Source organism: Lissotriton vulgaris, chromosome 1_1, assembly GCF_964263255.1.
Source record: "Lissotriton vulgaris chromosome 1_1, aLisVul1.2, whole genome shotgun sequence".
Lineage (NCBI taxonomy): Eukaryota > Metazoa > Chordata > Amphibia > Caudata > Salamandridae > Lissotriton > Lissotriton vulgaris.
In genome coordinates this window covers 1,644,709,573-1,644,726,623 of record NC_141685.1, presented here as the reverse complement: position 1 = coordinate 1,644,726,623, position 17,051 = coordinate 1,644,709,573, and positions in this window count along the sequence as shown.

Below are 17,051 nucleotides of genomic sequence, written 5' to 3'. Positions count from 1 at the left end.
GGGGTAACAATAGGAGGACCAAAAACAGGAGGAGCAGGAGCAGTAGGAGTAGCCACAAGAGTGGAAGTAGCGGGAACAGTAGCTTGAGAAGGTATAGACGGTGGAGCAGTAGGGACAGTAGCAGGTAGAGGAATCGGGACAGAAGGATTCGCAAAGACAGGACCAGCGACAGGCTGATTAACAGCCGCCGGAACAGCAGGTTGAGGAACAGGAGGAACCACGGGAGCTGCGGTGTCCTGTGCATACGGAGGTGGCGACTTCAGTAGATAGGACAACAAAGGGTCCTCTACTGCTTCCTCTCCCTTCTTATCCGTACCCGTCGGTAAAGCGGGATAACATTTATCCACTGTCATACGTTGCAATCTATCAAAAATTTCCTTTTCCTTCTCTTCTTTGTCTCGCTGAAACTGCTCTGCATTTCTCATCGTTGTAACGATACCTTCTCTCTTATTACGTTTAAGCTGCTTGATTTCTTTCTGCTTGGCTTCTTTATGCCATAACCGAAAGGAATCAAACATGGCCGGCCTTGCTTTTCTTTGGAACAATTTAGCTTCAAGATTATCTAAAATCGGGGTCTCAAAACTACCATGAGGTGGCCAACTAAGGACACCGTCATCCTTAGTATAACGGACCCAGTAACCATTGAATGTGATAGGACCCACACCATGTCGACTATATAATTCATAAATTGGAGTTCCAACCGGAGGTATCGGACATGAGTCCTCCAATCGGGAATCCGCACCACAGCCTCTAAAGCAACTGAACAAAGTACTACGGTCAGGCATCGTGCACACTAACCAAGTTTCACAAACGTCAAGGGTTATTGGATTACAATGTCCCCACAAAAGTGCAAAAACCCTCGGTTTTTGGCGACTGCAGTCGTCAAATATAACAACTAAGAGCAAAATACAAAGAACCACAAACGCAATGGAACCATGCAACAACTAAGCACCCACAACAACCAAGGACTCAGGGAGCGACCCACAAATACTTAACTCAAAGAACAATGGCGTCACCAGGAAGGCCCGTCAATTGTCTCGCTGTACCAAGGTCTACGCCAGGTGCCAAAACAGGTCGACAGTCAGGGCAGCAGTCCGTCGCAGCCGTCAGGAGGCGGGGATCTTCGCGGGAAAAGTCTTCGGGCCACTTGTTTCGACAACAGGATTGATGAAGCGGGGTGCACCTTCCCTCGGAAATTTCACACGAAGTTCCTCACGATCGTCGGGCTTTGGACGGGTACCGCTGATGCCGCCCCACGCTGGGCGCCGACTGAAGGACTGGGTTTTCTAAGAGCGGTGCCAGGGACAACACCTGAAACCTTCGTGGGTTACCTGTTCCGGTGTACAAATGACAGCGACACGGGACACTTCCTTCGGCGTCAAAGATTCAAAGTTTATTTACTGCAGGGAACACAGAAGTCACAAGAAGTACATAGCATGTATGTTCAAGGAGACTGCTTCAAATTGCATCTGTGGATCGCTCCTTTTATACAGTTTTTCGTCATACGATAACATGGCAAACAAAAGGTTACAACCCGGTTCCCACAGTAAATTTCATAGGGGGTCGCTTTCATTTATTCAAGGCCCGGAACATAATCACAGTAGCATTTGCCGGTTCCCAACTGTAAAAGTACATCTTCTCACCATTAGTACATTCCATTCGGCTGTAAAACGAATCAAGGAAGAGTCAGAAACAGGTGCAGAGGAAGACGAAGATAGCGGACAGATCGAAAAGAGTGTAAAGGGGGTGGTATCAGGAAACACGATTGCAGGGATCAAAGAAGACATGCCTAATGAATGCACAACTGAGACAATAGACCGGCACAGCAAGATGAGCCTCGAGCGGGGCCATCTGCCTTACAGTGTCACCCCCCTCGTCATAAAGACACCCTCAAAGGAACACGTGTCTTCCACAAGAGTTTGGGAATCCCAGGGTCACGAAGCGGACAGTGTCCGTTCGCTGGCTACTTGAGGGCAAGAAGCAAAATGGATGCCATATCTAAGATGGAACCCGTGGGTTCAGATGAAGAGACCCACGAAACAGACGAACGGTTTAGGCTAGCACAGCGAAAACGCGTACACCCACTTAACTCGTCATTTGCGGTTCATAGATACCAGACTCGACCATATTCGGGCGAGTCGAAAACACCACTTAGAATTGTCACGGAACCTCACTAGGGGGTCGTGCTGAGAGCCAAGCACCCAGCACCTTCACACTAGAGGGCCGTGCTGAGCGCCGCGTTAGGATCGCACTCCAAACTTTTCTAAAAAACCCAGTCCACTTCCATTAATTTATATTCGCCCTGAGGATCCCATCCCCCAGGGCATGCCTAATTCTTAAATGTTTTTATTAACCATTAGGAAAGGGGGCCGCATGGTCCCCCTTCCCTTGTCCACTTCTGGCCCCGGTACCCGATCTCCCGGGGAATGGCATCTTCATTGGGGACCGTGGGGGGAGCCCCAATGCCCCCATGGTCCCGCCTCCTGCGGGAACTGGCATTGCTTTTGGGCAAGGGAAGATGCTAACATGCAGCTCCCCTTGCCCAAAAGTAACCCTGCTTTGTTACATTGAAGCCAGAGCAGGTTTTCCTGCTCTCGCTTCAATGAAGCAAAGCAGGGTTTGCTATGACAATGCTCCCGCCCTGCCATAGAATAGCTGGGACATTGCATGAGCCAGCCGTGGGGAATGGTGGTCTCCAGGGCCATGAAGGGCTCCAGGAGGGGGGTGCATGGCCCCCTCCTCTATTTGCAAAACCCCAGGGAGGTTGTGGTCCCGGGGCTTAGGAGTGCCTTGGAGGCCCCCACTGATTAGGAAACAAGCCCCAGGGAGGTGGCGGTCCCTGGGGCTGCAGAAGGGCCTTGTGCCCTCCCACACCTAATTTACCTAACCCCAGGGATGTGGCGGTCCCCCGGGCTGCGGAGGCCCCCAGGCGCCCGCAATATAATTATATAATTGCCCCGCAACCTGGTTAAATTAAGTGGGGAATCCCAGCTTAATTTTTTTTATTTTTTCATCCTGATTCATGCACCAAGCGCCTATTCGGACTTTTAAAATATATATATTTTTGGGCCTTGGGGTTCTTGTGGGACTCCCCACGCAGGGTCAGGGTGTTTCTAACCTGTCCCCTTTTCTTCCTTTTTTATCTTTTATCATCTCTTTTATCACCCCCAAACTTCCAGGATAGGAGCTAACCTAGATAAACCTTTTATTTGGAGAATTTCACGAAGATTCGTCAAACAACGCCAAAGTTATTGATGAATCAAAAAACGATTTTCCTATGGAAACTAGGTTCTAACTATAACTACCTACTGGTGACCGCCAGTAGGTAATATATATGCATATGCACACATAATAAAAAATAAAATGGAGAATTGAAATTTGTTTAGGAATTTTAAATTAGTGACGAAAGATTAAGTTGATGAAACCCCAAAACTGGTCCCAGGATGCTTGTTTCCAGTCCAGGGTGGACCTGGCCTGGCTGTTCGGGCTGGACTATTTCCATGAGCAGCAGGGTCAAGACTGATTTTCATATGGCTGGGTCCAGACTGGTGTGGCGTAGTGAGCAAAAGAAGGATTGATTTAACCCAGATCTCTTGACTGGGGGTGAACATTTGATTGATTCAGCATTCTGTCCATCATTTGTTGCCGCAGCAAGATTGCTAGAGCAACACAGTGGAACACATCAGCTTTCCCAGTTCCCACAAGACATTTCTTCTTTTTTTTCAGCTGTCCCATGAAAAAAAGTAATGTAGTTGCCATTGGCTTAGTAGAAATGGGTGAAATACTAGTAACCCAATAATCAAGGTTTATGCATAATTATATACTAGCATAATAGTAATTATGGACTGTCAAATTTGTCACTACACAATTACTGGACAGAATTACAGACTTTCTTAATCTCTATAAATGTTGAATGAAGCCATCTGTCAGCCAGTCTCAGTACTTGCCTTTTTATCCTTGTTATTCCAAATATCTATCACAGGTATTAAAAGAATCAACATTTGATTTCTTTTACCTCCTTGTTTTGCATTTACGGATAGATAAAAAGGCTGGGCTTTGATCTCGGGTCCTAACAGCATGAAACGCTGAAACAACCACCTGGAAGCTCTCAAGTCCTGCATTAAGCCTTGTGGATTCACTCTTAAGAATGGGTTCCTTTTGGACCAGTGTTGCTCTTTTCTGTGACTTATTTGCATAACCCTGCCATCCTTTCCTGGGTAGTCCCTGAATTTTCTATGCAAAAAAAGCAGGAGCTTAAAGCCAATGTAAAACTATGATTGATACCAATGTAATACACAGGGGCGGCCGGTACAGATAAGAGGGAGCAGTGGGGTGATGGAGCAAGGCAGGGGCGGGGGGAGGAGGTCAACATATGACAGGTTATGGGAAAATAAAATAAATAAGACCACTTACCATGAGCTCACTGCATCGCCAAGATTGTTTTTTATTTATTTATTTTCCCTATCCCATCATATCGTCACTCCGCCTGCCCCATCGCCCCACTGCTCTTACCTGTACCGGCTGCGTGTGGTAATACACAATTAAACTACAGGCACAGGGTGGTGAGTTGGTAGACCAAGGCCCAGATTGCCTTTAAAAGTTTGAGAATGCCCTGAAACATGTGAGTTTGTGGCCATTCACATACTCTCATCTAACCATTTTCACCTTGCAAATGATCCCAGTAAAGGTCCAGAGTATTCCCTTTTCGAAGGGGCAAAGAGAATGGATTACCCCAAACCTTGGTTGGTGTGTAGGAATAGGGTTTTCTTTCCATGGTAAAAACTCTTTTTCCCCATGCATAAACGAAAAGGAAAAGGGTGGAATTTTCACATCAGGCTGCTTTTCTCTAGGGCAAATTTTACACGTCTCATTATTGCACATTGGAGAAGTGGGATCACGGGGAATATGTCAAATGATATTCCCAGAAGTACATCTGGAAAGCTGGGCCTGCTGGGAATGTCTGGGAATTTTCAAAGGTAGTAAATCTACAACTGTTCACAATAGTACTAATATATGTGGAGATTTGGTACTTTTCCAAATCAAGCCCCAGGGTTTTGGAATGTAACACACCCTCATGAGTTGGATGTTGGAACTGCTAAGTTTCTGCTCTCCTTGGTCTTTGTTAAGACTAAAACTCCCAAGTGGTTATTGCTCAATCTACTTTATTAATGCCTTCATATATTATTTTTAATGTATTTTAAATGCTTCTGTTCTTTAAATAGTTTTCCAATTTAATGTAATATATACGTTGGTCTTAATATTGTTCGAAGTGTAATGAATGCCTGACAGGATTTTAACTTGAGAGACGCTTGCGACTGTCAGTTGTTAGCAGTGTGCACTGAACTGACCTAGTCAGCCAAATTGCATTGGTCGTCTTAAAACTGGTTGAGTTTTGTTGTTGATGCCACTGCTAGGTGCACAACATAGGGGCATATTCACAAGGAGTGATTGCTGAACTAACAGCAATTTATCGCAGCCAAAGGCGTGATAAATGTACCACCCCATTCAAAAGCTGGTGCTAAAAGCCCACAGCACCAGTTTACCCACGAGCGCAGCAGCAGAAAACATTGCCACAGAGGACCCCCACAACTATCACTACTGAGATGTAGAGTAGGCCTTCCAGTCCCAAAAGCAGCAACAACACAACACCTTAACATTCACAATGACCAGCCAGATTGGCGATAGGAACACAAAACACGCGATAAGGCACGTTAGAAGCAGGAAATTAACACCTGCTCTGACCTGGTGTAAACATGGTGTAAAGTCGGACCACAGTCTTCACCACAGTCTGCACCACAAAAGGGAGCACAGAAGACAAACAGATGCCATGGAGCAACTGAACATGCAGCACGGACACCCAGGAGGGTCACAACATCCACCGACACCACACCCAGGACCACCCCTCCCTGGCACCCCACCCGACCAACGACATAGCACATCAGCTACACCTAAACATGTACGAAATAATCCGCCTGATGTCGCACAATCACAACTGGTGACATGCATGTGTAGTCACAGAAATGAGCATCACAGATTCACTTTCAAAGTAACCAATGAAACTTTATTGAAATGAACACTGAAATGAAATGAAGACACATGGCAGTTCTCCTCAACACAATCCATAGGTCACAGCCTGCAAGACAAAAAACATGATGAGAATGTGTGTCCTGCGTACATCAAAGGACAAAGAGAGAGTGAAGGAGAGAGAATGAAGAAGAGATGGGGAAAGAGAGAGAAGAAGAGAGAGCGAGAGAGAGAAAGAGAGAATAAGAGAGGGGAGAGAGAGAAGAAGAGAGGGGGAGAGATAGAGATGAAGTGATGGGGAGAGAGAGAAGAAGAAAGGGGGAGAGAGAGAGAGAGAGAGAGGAAGAGAGGGGGAGAGAGAAGGAGAAAAGAAGAGAGGGGAAGAGAGAGAGAGAGAGAGAGAGAGAGAGAAGATGAGAGGGGAGAGGGAGAGAGAAGAATAGAGGGGGAGAAAGAGAGAAAGAAGAAGAGAGGGGGAGAGAGAGAGAGAATAGGGGAAGAGAAAGAAATGAGAGGGAGAGAGAGAGAGAGAAGGAGAGAGGGGGAGAGAGAGAGAGAGCCGCCCCTGCACACCCAGGCCACACTGCTCACCTGCTGCCACCGGTGTGTCTCCAACAACTTGCCGGTCTGCATAGCAGTACACAAGGTCACCCATCAGAGTCAGAGCCATCATCTGAAACAGAATCCAGATACATGACTGGCAAAGTACACACACTTGCACAAGACAACATCGCCCGCCTGCCCATGCACACCCGCTGGCTCGCCCTACACTGTGGTCCAGCAAGGCACACAAATCCTGAGCAGTCCAGACCGCCGGGATGGGGTATTATCTCAGGCTGCACACTCGCTCAGCAGCTTAAGGTGCCAATGACACAGTGCACCCAAAGTCACTGTCCCGTGGAGGGGTGCCTGTGCCAGCTGCAATGCATTGTGTGCCACAAACCCTGTTCAACCCCAGTCAGCACCACGTGGTGGTAGGCCCGTGCCGGCCTCAAGGCCTCAGGTCTGTCATCCAGTCACCACCTGCAGAGTGGCATGTGAGGTCGTCGGCCCCTTATATTTGCGGGGTCACATGGCGTGTGATGCCTGTGCCGGATGGTTGTGGTGTGCGTGCAAACCTGCCCTCAGGGAGTTATGTTATGTTATGTTAAAATGGGACTTTTATAGCGCAACGGCTACTCCAAGGGAGTGTCCCGGCGCTTTGAGCTCCAAACATAGAGGAGAGCATGAAACATAACAGTAACAGAAAGGGGCCTAATAAAAGAAGAGATTATCCAGCAAACAACCAGGTCTTCAGGTCTTTCCTGAAAACAAGCAGATTTGAGGTGTTTCGCAGGGACAACGGTAGCGAGTTCCATATCTGAGGAGCGAGGAAGCTAAAAGATCGGCCGCCTAGCCGAGCCTTTTTAATACGTGGTACCCGCGCCAAAGCCAAGGCTTCTGACCTGAGGGCTCGTGCAGGTCGATAGAAGTCCAGCCTTCTCTGAAGATACTTGGCACCATTGCCATGTAAGGCCTTATGGGCAAGAGTCATGGCCTTAAACAGTATCCTCTTCCGCACCGGAAGCCAGTGGAGGGATACAAGAAGGTTAGAGGCGCTAGTGCGACGATGAAGGCCAAAGATGGCACGCGCCGCGGCGTTCTGGGTAATCTGCAGACGCTGGAGGAGATATTCAGGCAAGCCAAGATATAAAACATTGGCGTAGTCCAATCTGGACCCTATAAGGGCCTGAACAGTAATCCTCCGATGTTGCTCCGATAAAAGGGGAAAAAACTTGCGCAACATTCTAAGTATCCCAAAACATGTTCCCGTGAGAGTGGAAACCTGGGATTTGAGCGAGAGCTCATTGTCGATTTTAATTCCCAGGTTTTTCGCCCACTTAGAGGACTGTGTGGGAGGGAACATGTCAGCAGGCCACCATCCTCGCCAATCTGGTTCTGATGGGCATCCGAAGAATAGTATTTCGGACTTGTCCGAGTTGCACTTAAGACTGTTTTGTGAAAACCAGCTAAAAACAGCCCCAAGGCACTCGCGAATCCCTTCACCATCGAACTCTTCACCCTTGCGACAGGTGAAGAGGAGCTGAGTGTCGTCAGCATAAGAGACGATCCGGGCCCCATAGGACTCCGCCAATGTCGCCAAAGGGGTCATCAAGATGTTAAAGAGAGTGGGGCTCAAAATAGAGCCCTGAGGCACTCCGACTCCCAGTGGCGGCATCTCGGCGGATCCGGGTGGGACCCAGACCGTCTGACGGCGGTTGGCCAGAAAGGAAGAAAACCAGTTGAGCACCGTCCCCCCTAGCCCGATGTCACGGAGCCTGGTGAGGAGATCCTCATGGGGGACGGTGTCAAACGCCGCCGACAGATCTAGCATTACTAACAACACCCTGCCTCCCATATCCAGCACCTCTTTTACGATCTCCGAGACTTCCAAAAGCGCCGTCTCGGTGCTTAAGTTGGAGCGGAATCCCGATTGGGATTCATGGAGTAGATCATTAGACTCCAGAAAGTTGGAAAGCACGCTGTGCACGTGTTTCTCCAAGATCTTGGTGAGTGCTGGAAGGAGCGAGATTGGCCTGTAGTTGGAAGGCACCTCTGGGTCAAGATTGGGCTTCTTAATCAGAGGGATGACCATAGCTTGCTTCCAGGTCTGAGGCAGAAAGCCCTCGCTCAGGGAAAGATTAAGAATGGGATTGGCAATAGGGTTTATGGCATCTGCCATTTTTGCCAGAAATTTTGCCGGGCACGGATCTAAAGGTGAGCCCGACTTGAGGTTCCTCATCAAGGCTAAAGATGTAGCAACCGTGAGAGGAGGAAAGTCAAGCAGAACTGGGCCTGAGGGAGACAGAGACGCTGTCTCAATCGGCATTGCAGACACATCACCTGGGGCTCTCAGCGGAAAGGAAACCTGGATTTGCCTGATTTTGGTGGTAAAGAAATTGGCAATAGTGTTAGCCCAGGTCTCTGCTGGAGCACCCTGAGTAGAGATGGACCGAGGGCTAGTGAATTCGCGCACGATAGAGAAAATCTCCTTACAGGAGTTAGCGGCATCATCAATCCTTTTGGCAAGATAACGTTTCTTGCTCTGAAGGACAAGTTCGTGGTATGACTTTAGCGTGGTTTTATACTGTTGTTTAGCCTCAGGTTCATACTGGACTCTCCAGGCCCGCTCCACCACTTTACATTGCCTACGGGCATTGGCTAATTCCTCCGTGAACCAGGGGGCAGAAACCCGACGGGCAGCGGACCTGGGTGACTGTAATGGAGCGAACTCATTTAGTCTGGCAAGAAGCCAGGATTGCAGGTTCTCCAGATCTTTCTCCAGGTCCCCAGTACAGGCCACAGGGTGATTAATCAGAGCATGAGTGAGCATATCTGTGGTCACCCGATGAAGTGACCTATAACTGCTGCCCTGCTGTCTTGTAGCGCTGGCAGGAGAAGCCAAGGTAGAAGGTATTTCAAAATGGGCCAGGAAATGGTCAGACCAGACGATTGGCGAAAGTGTTACATTCATGACAGGTATGGTGGAAAAAACCTGATCAAGTGTATGGCCTTTATCGTGGGTCGGGCCAAAAAGATAAGGGGAAAGACCAAGGGTGGATACAATATCCAACAGTTTGATGGCATTTTGGTCATTGTGGTCGTCCATGTGGAAGTTAAAATCTCCCGCAAGTATGCATTGCTCCGATCTCAGGACAAGGACCGACATGACCTGTTGAAGATCGTCGAGAAAAGAGCCCACAAGGCCAGGAGCTCTGTAGACAATCAGGCCCTTCAGTGCTTGTTGCGGCGATAAAAAAATGGTAAAAGCTAAAGAGTCAGCCCCTTCGATGGTGTGAGTATGCATGACCGTGCACGGGAAGGTGTTCTTAACAACTAAGGCAACTCCTCCTCCTCTGCCCTTGTCCCTATCTTGCCGATAGATGGTATAATCAGTGGGAATGGCAGCCACAATGTCCGGATGGGAGGAATCATTGGTCCATGTCTCCGTGAGCATCAAACAGTGGCTGTGACATGCTGATAAGTAGACCATTGACCTGCACACCACCAGCCAGTATGCCTGTGTTGGGTAGCAAGAGGCCCCCCTTGGGGCGTTAGCGGAGTGGGATGGCCTGCCGTATGTCAGAACAGCGCAGGGCTTGCAAAAATGACTCGTGGGCACTAGGCGTGGTTCAGTCCACGTCCAGACAAGGAAGTGGATGATGCGTGTGTGCCTGTTGTCGTGTCCAGGGGACCTGGTACAAAAATTGCTATGTAGCACCCTCTGACTGGCATCCCACAGGATGAGCATTATTGACACAAGGGAAATCACTGTCCCTATGTTCATTCGCACATACATACATGAATGATGAAAGACATGACACAGCAGTGCGTCACTGGGTGTTTATTGCACATCCAGCGCAGTTCTGCAGATGGAGCGGTACAGGGCAATGCCGAGCACACTACACAATATGGGCCAGTGGAGGGCCAGCCAGAGTCCATCCGGGGATGACAAGAACTGCGGAAGAGGAAGGGTACAATCTGCAGACTGGTCACCATGTCATTGGCCATCAAATAGGATGTGGCAGTCCATGTTGTTGTCCAAGGTGAGTGCATCTGAGTGAATCGGGGGTCAGTGGAAGGGCATGAGGCCATGTGCGGGACCAAGAAGAAACAGGCCGGGGCGTGGAAATAATTGCTACTGAGTCCTTCTTATCACATGCACATCCACATCCTCCTCGTCCCCGAATGAGTGCTCTGTCCCACCTGTGGGTGCTGCTGTACTGACTGCTGCACTGTGTGCCACAGACACATCAGGTATATTTAAGGACAACAAGGGAACCCCTCATGCCTTAAAAGAACAGACACATCAGGGGCTGGCTTTGTATTGTCGGCCGCACTGTTTCCCACTGACACATCAGGTGCCGGAGTGGTTAGGCCTGCCGTACTGGGAGGCAGAGACACACCAATGGGCGGATGTGGGCATGGTGTGGGGGAAGCAGCATTCATCATCACCACGCCTTGTAGCAGCAATGCCATGATGAGGATCTGCAGGGCATGGTAAATGCCAGCTACATTCCGCTGATGTGCAGCGGTGACTGCCATCCTTTCCGCCTCCATCCGCAACATGTCCTCCATGAACCTCCGCATGTGTGCCAGCTCACGGCTGGTATCGCTGGAGCCACTCAGAGTGGACAGGTGTTCTTCTCTCCGCGTCATGACTCCAGCGATGTCAGTCAGGACTTGTTGGAGACCATGGAGTGGGCCTACACACCCAAGGATGGCATCAAGTTTGGTTACCATGATGCCAAAGCCCAACTGCACCTGCTCTGCAGTCTCCCTCTGGCACTCCAGCACACAGCATTGGAAGGCCATGTATTGTTCCTGGGGGTCTTGGGGTAGTGCCAGGACTGTGGGTGCCTCCTGCTGGGTGCTTTCGGTAGTGGATGGGGTCTCCTCGATGTAGCTGGGCGGCCCTGATCCTGGAGGTGAGTGGTGGATGAGGTCAATGATGTCTTGGATGGTTTGGGTGTCGATGTTGGTGTTGTCCTCCTTGTCATCAGTGAAGAGTGGCTGGGACTGCTCTGCAGGAGGTGTTGACGGTGCCCCTGCAAGGTGAAGGGGAGATGGTGTATTACAATGTGTCCACTTGTATGTAGCTGCATGGTACATGTTGATATTCAGACAGCATGGCATTGTACATTGTGACAGTCTGTAGATTTGGGCGAGGACCCAGAGTCATTGTGGGTGTGCACTGTGCACTGCTTGATTGTGCATGTGTACCCTTGTGCCCATCTCCACCCACCCCCCAGTACCTGGTGGTCACTCACACTGTTGCAGTTGTGTTGTGACCTGTCGAGCAGTGTCCGATCCTCGACTCCGGCCGCAGTCTCCACACTGATGACTGTCAACACCAGCTCATCCATGTCATCCAGCTCGAGGTATGGTGCTGGGCCCCCACCTCCAGTCTGTGTTGCTGCCTTCTTGTTGGCGGAGAGTTTCTCTTTGGTCCTCCGCTTGATGTCATCCCATTGCCTCTTGACATCATCCTTTGTCCTCTTTTGCTCTCCAACGGCATTCACCTTGTCCACGATGTCCCGCCATATTCTTTTTTTTGGTGCCCAATGACAAGTTGGAGGTGATGAACAGTTGTTGATGGTGTTCCATCACCTCCATGACTATGATCCTGTTTGCCGGCGAACTGAACTTTGTCTTCCTCTTCTTCTTGTCCTTGCCCTTTCCTGTCCCCGAGGTCCCCGGCTGGTCGTCCGGGGTGCTTGTGGGGTTGCACTTGTCCACTACGCCAGCTCCGGCTGCCTCCATGGTGCTTGGGTGTTGGTCAGTTTGTGTTTATGGGTGTTTTTTCTACTTTTATGGTGATGTTTTCCACCTGGCAGGTGAGTGTTGCAGGCCTGGGGCTGCTTATCGCTAATTTCCTCATTGCTCTTTGGCCCATCGCAGGTTTTTTGGCGTCGTGGTTTGTGTTCTTGTCTCCATCGAGGAAGTTGTGTTGCAGACATTGTCCGCGGTTTCGGCAGACTATCGCATGCTAATGCCTTCTGTGAGAAGTTGGCCCGATATGCAACGTTCGCTATTCTAGCGACCGCTATGTATCGTTCCAACGACCCTTATGGTGTTTGGTTGTAAGTCAACCTATAGACCAGCTATCCTAGTAGCGTGGATACGAGCAGTCTAAGGCTAAAGACTCGAGAGGGCGCGTTAAGCCAGCTGTTTACCACACATGTACCCCTTGAACACCCAGTGAAAGGACACCACACAAGTGTTATGAAAATAAACAGTATATTTATTAAGAATCACAACAGCCCTGTACTCTTTATGAGGACAGGGTACTAAGCACAAACCAAATCTCTTCAGCAAATACTTCAAGTGCACAGTTTAAAGACAAGTGTCCGAGGACATGGAAAGGTTAAGGCAAGTCGGAAGCGAGGGACTCGGGACCCTAGAGTAAGGAGGCTATGCAGGCACCGAAATGCCGAGTTACCTAGCCACGAGGGCTGCGGCTGCAAGTCTTACAGGCGTCGGGGTCTTCGCTGACGAGCCAGGAGCCGGAAGAAAAGGAGTTGCTGGCCGGCGACCAGTGATGAATAGTTCGTAGAGATCCAAGCCTGGATCGGAGATTGATGAAACCTGAAAGCAGAGGGGACCAAGTTCGTACTACTAGCCAGTAGTCAGAGGGTACCAGGAAGGCACCAGTTGGCCGTCACCTCGACCAGGTGAGTGGGCGACGCTAGGCTCTGCAGTCTCACGGACCAGGAGGCGTTGTCGGCGACCACGGTGGAGGTGCGAGCTGTCCCACGACGGATGTCGCTGTCGGCGTCTTGGGTGGACCAGGAGGGTCCGGGGTGCTTCTCAAAAGATGGAAGCAGGGGCCAGTCCGGAGCAACCAGACCGGCAGTGTTGATTCTTGGTTGTCGTCACAGAAGGGCACAAGCCAGCGGCTAGTGACCAGACAACGTGCTGAGCAGCGAGCAGAAGGGCCCCACGCAGATCGTGGAGATGCTGGGAGACTGCACTTCGGTGCTAGAGCGGCTCAGGGTCGGGGCTTCTCGGACCCCAGAGCACTCACCAGAGAGTTACCTCGATGGTCGTGCTGGTTTTTAAGAGCGTGCAGGTTCTGATGATGGCCGGTCCCTCGAGGTCTCGTCGCACCCACAGATCACAGCTGAGCTGATGACGTGGGTAGAGGTCAGAGGTGCCAGGGAAGCCGGTTTCTCGTCGAGCTGGGCCGTCGGATTCCTTGAGGAAGGACTTACAGCAAACCGCAGAGTTCTTAGATGGTGCCTGCTGATGCAGGGTGACTACTCCTTAGTCACAAGGGAGAAATCTTAAGAAGAGTCTTGAAGTCCTTTCGTAGAAAGTATTCTTGATTCAAAGATGATCTAATTTGGAAGGGTCCCCGCTCCGGCCTTTATCCTAAAGAAAGGGGTGGGTACATGACTAGGTCCTGCCCTAAGGGTGGGACCAGGAAGGGGGGTAGTTACACCCCTCTCCCCTGCCGGACTTTCCCCAGGCCAGGGCTGTCGCCCCTGGAACTGGTTCTAACCGGCAGATGCGTAGTGAGCACCGGGGTGCCACTCCGCAGTCACCTTCTCGCAAAAGCCCTACCTACCCAGAATACACAAACCCTGTCTGGGACGGTGCGAACACCGCCCTCGACAGGAAACCCTTTGTCCAAGTGCTCCTCGCTGGAAGGACTCCCAGCAGCAGGAGGTCAGACTTGTGTCTGTGGTGGCAGCATCCATTTTGTGGAGCTGAGGCTTTCGTTAACTTTAACCGGGGTTCACAGTTACGTACATGTCGTGTCCCTCTAGAAGGGCGGAATGCTAACCTCGTCGCCAGAGTTGGTGAGAGGGCAGCATCCCGATTCGTATGACACCTTACTCGACATGTCTTGATAACGCGACACCGAAGTTACTGGTATGGTACGCGTTATCATGGAACAGCCATTGGGTCTTGATTCCGCAAGCTGCAACCGGGCTCGGCTCGGGCCAGAGCTTAGTTCGCACGAGCCCATGCACTCTGCCTTCAGGATTGTCAAGGCCTGCCATAGGAGTGACTGATAGGAACTCGGGTGTCCATTGGAGGGTTAGATATAGAGCTACTATATCTAAAGCAAAGGGTGATTACACGACTTTGCCCCAGCTGTCATGCAGCCAGTTGTGTCAAATTTAGGAGGCCAGCCAGGGGTGGCACAATACATGCTGCAGCCCCTGGCGGCCCTGGGTACACCTACGCCCTGGGTTACAGGGTCTGATAAGGTGGCCCAGTACCAATTGGTAAATGCACCTAGGGTACATCTCGTAATTTAGAAAGAGAACAGCCAGGCTGTGGGTCTGAATGGCAGGCCCACGCCAGAGAAAGTCGTAAACCAGTGAAACAAAAGCAAAAAATCTGGGTGATCATAGGATTGCAGACCCTACTCTCCTACATGACCCTCCCCCAAACGTCGGAACAACTAACTAACCTTGACCAGGTAAGTCTTCTTGTTCTAAGTGGAAATATCTGGAGAGCCCATCGGCATTGCCATGATCAGTACCAGGTCTATGTTCCACTGTGAAGTCCATCCCCTGTAGGGAAATGGACCACCTAAGCAGTTTGGGGTTTTCACCCTTCATCTGATTTAGCCACAAGAGGGGCTTATGGTCGGTCTGAATCTTGAAGTGAGTGCCAAACAAGTATGGCCTCAGCTTCTTCAGGGCCCAAACCACAGCAAAGGCCTCCCTCTCAATAGCTGACCAATTCTTCTCTCTAGGGGTCAGCCGTCTGCTTATAAAAGCAATGGGCTGGTCTTGACCATCAAAATTCAGTTGAGAAAGAACAGCTCCCACACCCAACTCAGAAGCATCTGTTTGGACAATGAATGGTTTGGAGTAGTCCGGACTCTTGAGGATAGGTGCTGTGCACATGGCCTGCTTTAGGTCATCGAATGCTTTTTGACAGCTCGCTGTCCACTGAACCTTTTTTGGCATTTTTTTACTTGTCAGTTCGTTTAATGGTGTCACGATGGAACCATAGTTCCTGACAAACTTCCTGTAGTAACCAGTCAGGCCCAAGAAAGCTCGAACCTGAGTCTGGGTGGTTGGAGGAGCCCAGTCCCTGATTGACTGTATCTTGCTCTCCAGTGGCTGAACCTGACCTCCACCGACAAGGTGGCCCAGGTATACAACCTGTGTCTGCCCTATCTGGCACTTGGTGGCCTTGATAGTGAGACCTGCGGCTTGCAGTGCCTCTAACGTCTTCCGCAGGTGGACCAGGTGATCCTCCCAGGTGGAGCTAAAGACAGCAATATCGTCAAGATATGCCGCACAGAAGTCATCCAGCCCAGTAAGGACATGATTCACCAACCGTTGGAAGGTGGCAGGTGCATTTTTCAGACCAAAGGGCATCACCACGAACTGGTAATGCCCACCAGGGGTTGAAAATGCTGTCTTAGGCTTGGCGTCCTCAGCTAACCTGATTTGCCAATACCCAGCTGTCAGGTCAAACGTACTTAAGTAGTTGGCCGAAGCCAATCTATCGATAAGCTCGTCTGCCCTTGGTATTGGGTGGGCGTCAGTCTTAGTGACTGCATTGAGACCCCTGTAGTCTACGCAAAACCTCATCTCTCTCTTACCACCCTGGGTGTGAGGTTTCGGCACTAGAACTACGGGACTAGCCCAAGGGCTATCCGAGGGTTCAATGACTCCCAGCTCCAACATTTTCTGCACTTCACTTTTGATGCAGTCTCTGACGTGATCAGGCTGCCTGTAGATTTTACTCTTTACGGGCAAGCTGTCACCAGTGTCGACCTCATGGGTGCACCAATCGGTCTGACTGGGTGTCAGAGAAAACAGATGTCGGAACGACTGAAGAACCTGTTTACAGTCGCTCTGCTGATGGTCGGAGAGGCTGCCGCAAAAGACAACACCATCTACCGAGCCATCGTCAGGATTCTGAGAGAGCAGGTCGGGGAGAGGGTCACTCTCCTCCTCCTGTCCTTCATCTATGGCCATGAGCAAACTCATGTCCTTCCTGTCGACATATGCTTTTAACCTGTTGACATGAAGCACCCTGTGGGGGCTCCGGGGAGTTCCCAGGTCGACCAGGTAGGTGACCTCTCCCTTTTTCTCCAGGATGGTGTGGGGCCCGGACCATTTGTCCTTGAGTGCTGCTGGGGCCACTGGTTCCAACACCCACACCTTCTGTCCGGGCTGGTAAACAGTCAAGACAGCCTTTTGGTCATGCCAAGCTTTTTGGAGTTCTTGGCTGGCCTTAAGGTTTTCGGATGCCTTTTCCATGTACTCAGCCATCCGCGAGCGGAGACCGAGCACATAGTCCACTATGTTGGTTGCCGGCTTTTTGAGAGGTCTCTCCCATCCTTCCTTCACCAAACACAGGGGTCCTCTTACAGGATGCCCGTACAAAAGTTCAAAAGGGCTGTAGCCAACCCCCTTTTGTGGGACTTCTCTGTAGGCGAACAAGAGGCAGGGGATCAGGACGTCCCATCTACGCCGAAGCTTTTCCGGTAGTCCATGAATCATCCCTTT